The 8,124-nt window shown below is 48.0% G+C and overlaps 1 pseudogene; it reads left to right on the plus strand.

Moving 5' to 3' along the window:
• The first annotated feature begins 1,691 nt into the window (after window positions 1–1,691).
• LOC143380637 (tribbles homolog 1 pseudogene) lies at window positions 1,692–3,374 on the plus strand (annotated as a pseudogene).
• The last annotated feature ends 4,750 nt before the right edge of the window (window positions 3,375–8,124 follow it).

Genomic DNA, 8,124 nt, shown 5'->3' on the forward strand with positions numbered 1-8,124 from the left:
TGCTGCTTCATTACCTCAAGCTGGTGTTACAAGTCCAGTTTTATCATGGGCCTCTGATTATGGGAATCAGGGTCCTCAAGGTTGCTGGGCAGCAGTGGGGTTCATAGCTCCCCACCCGGCCTCTGCAGATCACCCTGGCTGGGGAGGCCATGGATGCCTAGAGCTGTCCCCTGTGGGGTGGGGTGGGGTGAGCTCCTCACTGCTGGGTGCTGGCCTAAGTCCTGACTTCACTAGGCCCACGGACAGGGAGAGGCGTCTTGTCCTGGGGTAGAGGTGGAAGCCTTGTCTCTCCATGTGGTCTCCACTGAGACTGCAAGTGTGAGGATGGACAGAAAATATGTCCCCTTGACCTTTCCCGACACCACCCCAGGGTGGGATGAGGGATGGGGAGCTTGTAAAGCCTGGAGAGGGTGGAGGGCATGCACCCACTCCGTCTGTGGGTGGGGATAAGGCTTCAGATTTCTCCCGTGTACTTTAAGAATAGGGCCTCAAGGTCTTCTGTCTTGCTGGGCTGCTCCTTTTGCTAGAAAGGGTAGACTTTTCTTGGGTCTTTAACAAAGCCATACCTGTTGGCATTCCTGGTTTGCCAGCTTCTCCACAATGCAATTTGGCAAAGAAGAGATGTGAAGAGTCCCAAGAGCTCACTGCTGTGGTGTCCTTGGGCTCCTGGTCCCTAACAGTCCATTCTTGTTCTCCTTTTAGAAACTTCTTGTGTTTGTTTTGTATGGAATATCCAGGATATTTGGCTGTGTTTAGGGAGAGGGCCAGGGGGAAGCACCACTCCATCTTTCCCTCGCAGCCTTGCTGGGGACACTGAAATGGCATGTCAGGTTGTATCGAGTGCAACCCAAAAGTCCAGGGCACACAGAGGCCGTGCACAGACAATTAGAGATGAGCCTCGAGAGCAGTGCTCCCCAGTTCCCCACGACCAGCTGCCCACTGGGAAGATGGAAACTGGCTGCTTCATCTGCCCTGGGGGGAGACATGCTTTTGAGTTGGGGAAACACCAGTGTTTAACTGTAGATGACAAGTTTGAGAAGGAAAAATAGATATGGCTAAGAATAGCCATATATGTCTTTCATTTGTATCTTTGTCCTAAGAGCTTGTGAGAATCACTGGAAAACTGAGTTAACAATTTTGGACTTTTCCCCATTATGTATTACCTATATGTGGCTATCTTTATTTTAATTTGATAATGGTATCATAGAGAACCAACAAAAGAATGAAAATAACTGAGATTTGAGTCAAGTCACTTCACCCTTTGAGATCTGTCTCACATATGTGTGTGTGTTAATGTAGCCACCTGAGAGTGGTTAGAATTAGGTAGGAAATGGATACAAAAGTGATTTGTAAGCTATCAAGTGCTGCATAACTGATTATTGATGTCATTATTTATATCATGCGTGCTTTTTGATGGTATAGCTCAATAAAAATGACTTCAGATACAATGGAATGGGTCTTCTTATATCTTAGTAAAATAAGTTTTCTTAAGCAGTAGTAAAATCTGCATCTTTGGTTTTCTCCACTAACATGATAAGTTACCTTGACATATTTTTTCAGTGTTAAAGAATCGTGCATGGCCCCTCGTGGGGGCCGAACCAAGCCGGATCTGCAAACTCCATCCCGCGGGCTGGAAGGAGTCGCAGCGCCGGCGTCAAGCCCGCAGCCCCTTCCTGCGCGGAGCAGGGGACGTACGAAGCCGGGGCCGCCCCGGCCACGGACGCGATGAGGGTTGGCCCCGTGCGCTCTGCCATGAACGGCGCCTCGCAGCCCCGCGGTCCGGCCCTGCTCCTCCCGGCCACTCGGGGCAACCCAGCCAAACGCCTGCTGGACTCCGACGACGCGGCGGCGGTGGCTGCCAAGTGCCCGCGCCTCTCCGAGTGCTCCAGTCCCCCGACTACCTCAGCCCCCCCCCCCCCCGGCTCGCCCTGCAGCCCACAGCCCCCTCCTACCGCTCCAGGGGCCGGGCGGCGGCTCCGGGAGCGCACCGGGGCCCAGCCGCATAGCCGACTACCTGCTGCTGCCCCTAGCCGAGCGCGAGCACGTGTCCCGGGCGCTATGCATCCACACCGGCCGCGAGCTGCGCTGCAAGGTGTTTCCCATTAAACACTACCAGGACAAAATCAGGCCTTACATCCAGCTGCCATGGCACAGAAACATCACTGGCATTGTGGAAGTGATCCTTGGGGAAACCAAGGCCTACGTGTTCTTCGAGAGAGACTTTGGGGACATGCACTCCTATGTGCGAAGCCGGAAGAGGCTGCGGGAAGAGGAGGCTGCCCGGCTCTTCAAGCAGATTGTGTCCGCCGTTGCCCACTGCCACCAGTCGGCTATTGTGCTGGGGGACCTGAAGCTTAGGAAGTTCTCTTCTCCACGGGGGAGAGAACCCAGCTCAGACTGGAAAGCCTGGAAGATATGCACATCATCAAGGGCGAAGATGATGCTTTGTCAGACAAGCATGGCTGCCCCGCTTACGTGAGCCCCGAGATCCTCAACACCACCGGGACCTACTCTGGAAAGGCGGCGGATGTTTGGAGCCTCGCGGTGATGCTCTACACCCTTTTGCTCGGACGATACCCCTTCCATGACTCGGACCCTAGTGCTCTCTTCTCCAAAATCCGACGAGGACAGTTCTGCATTCCCGACCACATTTCCCCCAAAGCCAGGTGCCTCATTCGCAGCCTCCTGAGACGAGAGCCTTCCGAGAGACTCACTGCTCCTGAAATCTTACTCCATCCCTGGTTTGAGTCTGCCCTGGAGCCTGGGTACATTGACTCGGAAATAGGAACTTCAGACCAGATTGTTCCAGAGTACGAGGAGGACAGTGACGTGAGTTCCTTCTTCTGCTAATCCCCAAAACCTCAGAAACCTCATAATTCTCACTCATGGCATTTCCATTTCTAAAGATGGACGGGCCCTCTGGCATGGTGCCAGCCAGAAGTCCGGACGGCACCAAGGTTGTCTCCGCAGAACTCACCGTGGAACCCTCTCTCACAGTTGGGGAGGAGTGACTTGATTTGAGCAGCACGTACCCTCTGACTTTAACTGCAGAGTCGTTCCCTTCTTTACCAACTACCCTCAACTCTCTCTTTGTCAGATCTGGGGGGTTCTGTGTCTTTCAAAGGTGGCAAAGAGGGTAGCGTGGACATCCCACGCTGTGTGGTCAAGTGTCATGAACTTGAACATTCACATGGGAAAGGCAGGAAGTCACCCAGTGGCATTTTGGGCAATAACCGTGTTTTAATGGGGTGGCAGATCACTTGGGTCAATAAGACTGCCATCTTAGGAAAAAACTCCTTCCTAGCTGGACTTGTAGATGCAGTTTCTCCCATCAGAAAACTTGCTCTTGCTCTTGGTTTGTTGCGACATCTGTCTTTGCCTCATGGTCACACTGCTCTGTTGTCTGAGCAGACTGAGGAGCTCAGGAGCCTGCCTGAACCCTGACCCCACTCTACTCCTACCCTGCCCCCACCTCACATGCAATAATGCCTTGTCCTTGACCTTGAAACTTGCCCCCTGCAGCTATGAAAGTACTTGCCAGCTAATCGTTGAAAAGTGCAGAAAAAATGCGGAACTCTTGGCTATTTCAGAACTCTGAGCTCCAATAGAGACTGCCATTAAAACAACAACAACAACAAAAAAAAAAAAAATTTGATCACTTGGAAACCTTTGGCATTTTCAGTTTCCTTCTAGTGTGCTGGGGCTTAGCCTTTAATTTTCCCCCACAAGATCATCTCAGGGTGGAACATTTTGTCCAGGAAGAGAAAGGAGACTCCCCACCCTGCTCTCCCAGGAGCAAAGGGTAAACCTCTTTGTGCTTTAAAGAAAGTGAATTTTGGACAGCATTAGGATTTCCACACTAAGTTCCAGAATGATACTGTGCCCTGCCCTGTGTGGGCATCCTGGGTGCACTTGGGGTTTTGCATGGTGGGTTGTTGGTACAAGTGGTGGGGTCGGTCTCTGACTATACATCTGTGTAGCCGGCTGCTGGGGTGGAATAGTGAGCCCCAAGTATTTCAAGTTGGAAGGACTTTGAAAATCATCCCATCCAACTTCTCCTCGCTGCCACCTCCCACTGCAGAAATCCTCACCTTCAGCTTCTTTCCCAGGTGAGAATCCAACCTCTGTTTGAATGCTTCCAGAGACAGAAACTCACTCCCTACAAAAGGTAGAGCTTCACGGAGAGACTTCAACTTGCATTAAAAAACAAGGACAGATGAAGAGTCAGTCGCTGTCTCAGACGGTGCCGAAATCAGGTGGATAAACGGGTAAACAAATATACTGTATTTGAAGAAATGGCACAAACCAGGCAGGCATCTTCAAGGGCTATGCCTACGCGAACTACTAACCTGCATTGTAAGAATGCTGTGTATACCTCATGTACTGTGTACTCTGTACATATATTTTACCTTTTATACCTATGTCCGATTTTTGTCTGCATGTCGTGTTGTGTGTGTCTGTCTGAATAACCTGCGTGTCTAGAACCACGTGAAATGTGAATGGTTGTTGGCGAGGTGGCCTTGACAGAGCCGTGGGGCTCCGAGAGGAGGGAGGACGGCATCTGTCACACTCGTGTGCTCGTGGTTGTGCGACTGTTGTATCTTGTGATACGTTACCCGGCTGGCAGGGACTTCAGCCGGAACAGCTAGAAACACTAGATCCTTCCTGTATATGTGTAGATATGTGAACGGTGAAACGGCCGTGGCTGACTTGTAGAGAAATTTTAATAAATCTGGTTTCGTAAAAAAAAAAAGAATCGTGCATTCCTCAGACTCCCCCACATAGTCTTTTCCCCACCCCTGGAGGAGTTTGTATTCCTTGAATGTTTGGTGGCATTCTCCTGCTAAAATGGAATCATTGTGTTTACAGAGTGTGTTCCAGCTGTTTTTAGGAGCTCGTCAGATTTTCTATTCTTGAATGTTTCATTAGCTGTTCCTAAAAGCATATCCTTTGTCACTAAGTCCCTTGTGCCTTGAATTTCGACTTTATTGTTCTGTCTTCTGTGTTCCTTTGTTCGTTCCTGGTGTGGTGGCTTCACATCCTTTTAATCTTGACTCTGTTTCCAGGTGTTTGTCAGTTTTACTAGTCTTTTTAAAATAGTTGTTTTGACTTTTGCAGACTCAACTTTTAACAACGTATACCTATAGCACGTGCATGGGCCCTCACCCAAAGTTTCTAAGCCTAATTCTGAGAATGGTGGACGAAGCGGAGTCACAGCACCTGGTGGCTGCTGAACAGCAGGAAGGGCAGCTCACTGCTCAGGTGCTTCACTTCATGGAGCTGGGCTCCAAAAGCCCTGGGATCGCCTAACTCTCCATTTGAAAACTGTCTCTCCAGCTGTGGGGACCACTTCATTGACACTCCATTGACACTTCATTGTCACCAGTCGGTTTGCCCAGACTGTACAGAAAGGAGGACAGTAGGCCACCCCCTGAGCAAATGACAAAAGCAGTGAAGGGCTTGTTGTTAAGCAGACTGAAGCGCAGGTGGGGGAAGAATTGTCAACCCATTGTCAGCATCAGGCTGTTACCAAGTTTGTTGGTGTTAAGAAGTAACAGATCAAATGTTCCAAAAGTGAAATTTTATTTATTTTGGAATTCATAAATTCCAGGTTGTATCACAGCAGTTATTCCATAAACATGAATTCTCAAACAAACAAGCAAAGTAGACATACGACAAACTCCCGCTTCGCGTTCAGCGAGTGTACAAAGCGGATGCCTGTGCACCCACCGCTGCAGTCTGGCCTGATAGCTGCTGCTTCTCTTCTCTTCCTCCTCTTCCTCCTCTTCCTCCTTTCTCTTCTCTCTACATCTCTGTAGTTTTTCTGTGTCACTGTGAACAAAATACCTAACAAGAACAACTTAGAGGAGAAAAGATTTATTTTGGCTCCTGGTTTCAGAAGTTTCAGTCCATGGGTGGCTGATCTGGTGCGTTGGACCTTTCTTTATCCACTCATCTGTCAATGGCCATTTATGTTCTTCTATCTCTTGGCTGCTTAAACAATGAATACGGATGGGCTAAGGTCTCTTTGAGATCCTGTTTTCCTTTCTTTTAGATACATAATTGTGTCAGCTTTCTGTTACTATAACAGAGTGCCAGGGATAATCAACTTAAGAAGAAGAAAGGCTTATTTTGGCTCATAGATTTGGAGATTTCAGTCCATGGTTGATTGTCCTCATTGCTTTTGGGCCTGTGGCCAGGCAGTATATTTGGTGTGAGCACCTAGTAGAGGAAGCACATTCATCTCGTGGCCAGGAATGAAAGAGGAAGGGGCTAGGGTCCCAATGTCCCTTACACAGGCACGGCCCCAAGGAGCAGAAGACCTCCCACTTGGTACCACCTCCCAGTAAGGCCACAGGCTTGGAACCAGCCTTTGAGGGACACTTACCCAAGCCATAGCAATCCCCAAAGAGGATCCATAGATCATATGGTGATTCTATTTTTAATTTTTTGAGGAATCTCTATGGTGTTTTATTGTTCCTTTGCACATGACCTTATCAGCAGGTGTCTTTTAGGAGAGTGAATACTGTCTTCCACATTACCTGCTGTACCTGACCTGAGAAAGCTAATGCTGATACAAGAATACTACCTGACCTACTCAGTTTTAATTATCCACAGTGATCTCCAGATGCCATTTGCAGTTCCCCTGTCCAGTTGCCAATCAATGGTGACATGCTGCACTTATTAGTCCTGCCTCTTCAGTCCCCTTCAGTGAAGAATGATCTGTCTGCCAGGTGCAGTGGCTTGGGAGGCTGAGGTGGAAGGATCAGGAGTTCAAGGCCAGCCTCAGCAACTTAGTGAGGCCCTGAGCAACTTAGCGAGACCCTGTCTCTAAATAAAATTTAAAAAAGGGCTGGGGATGGGGCTCAGGGGGTAAGGGCCCCTAGACTCATCCCCATTACTAAAAATATAATAATAATAATAATAATAATAATAATAATAATATAATAATAATAATAATAATCTTTCCACCTTGTTTTGTCTTTCATGACACAAATATTTTGGGGAGTCCAGGGCAATTATTTTGTAGCAAGAAAAAAAAAGGATAATCAACATTAACATAAACAATATTATCAACAGTGTTATTACACTGTTTTTTGCCTTTCTTGTGATTAGATCTAGATTAAGCATTTTTGGCAAAAAAAAAAAAAAAATCTACACAGCTCCTATATGACTCTCATTAAATCTCACCAAGAGGCCTGGGGCTGTGGCTCAGAGGCAGAGCCCTCTTCTAGCACATGCGAGGGTTCAATCCTCAGTACCACATAAAAATAAGTAAATCAAATAAGAGTATTGTGTCCAACTACAACTAAAAATATAAATTTTTTTTTTAAAAAATCTCACCAAGAGGCTCAAGATACCAGTTGGTCCTGTTCCTAAGGCTGAATGTGACCACTGCACTGATAGCTACCCAAGTTCCCTCCCTTCATACTTAATAAGCAGCCTAAGGAAATCTTGATGGCAGCCTCGGTTCACCTGGTGTCTGTGGTCGCCGCCAATGACCCTTGCCTGAGCTGGCCGCTGCCTCAGTGCTTGCCAGTGGGGTTCCCAGTTCCCTTATTCGTTCCACACGCAGTAGCTGCTATTCTTAGGAAAGAGCTTTCCATCTGCACCTCCTGTCCTTGCTTCAGTATCACTAAGCGTTCATGGATTCTTTTTAAAATATGCTTTAATTGAGGTTGAACATTCCTAACAGGACAGAGCTTCAGCGTCCAGCCTGATGAATCCTTTTGTATGCAGAAGCCTGGAAGCCATCCCCAGCTTTAGGTCAAGACAGGCCATTGCTTCTCATCTTCCTAATGATAATCATTTTTAAAATGCTTATTGGGTGTTTGGATAGCTTCAGTTTCAAAGTGGCTCTCTGAATCTTTGGGTTGGGTGAGTCTGCTGGGGATTGAACCCAGGGCCATATACATGCCGAGCACACACTGTACCCTCAGCCTCTGCTGGAGTCTTTCATCCATTTCTTTCAATTATATTTTCATTACTTTGTGAAAGTTCTGTGTGTATATTCTTGACACAAGTCCTTTGTTCAACACTGTTGCCACAGCCCAGCTGGCTGGGCAAAATAGCCGGGAGGTGACGAGCAACTTGTGTACATTGATACAGCAGGAGTGGGAGCCG

Source organism: Callospermophilus lateralis, chromosome 14, assembly GCF_048772815.1.
Source record: "Callospermophilus lateralis isolate mCalLat2 chromosome 14, mCalLat2.hap1, whole genome shotgun sequence".
In the NCBI taxonomy this organism is placed as follows: Eukaryota; Metazoa; Chordata; class Mammalia; order Rodentia; family Sciuridae; genus Callospermophilus; species Callospermophilus lateralis.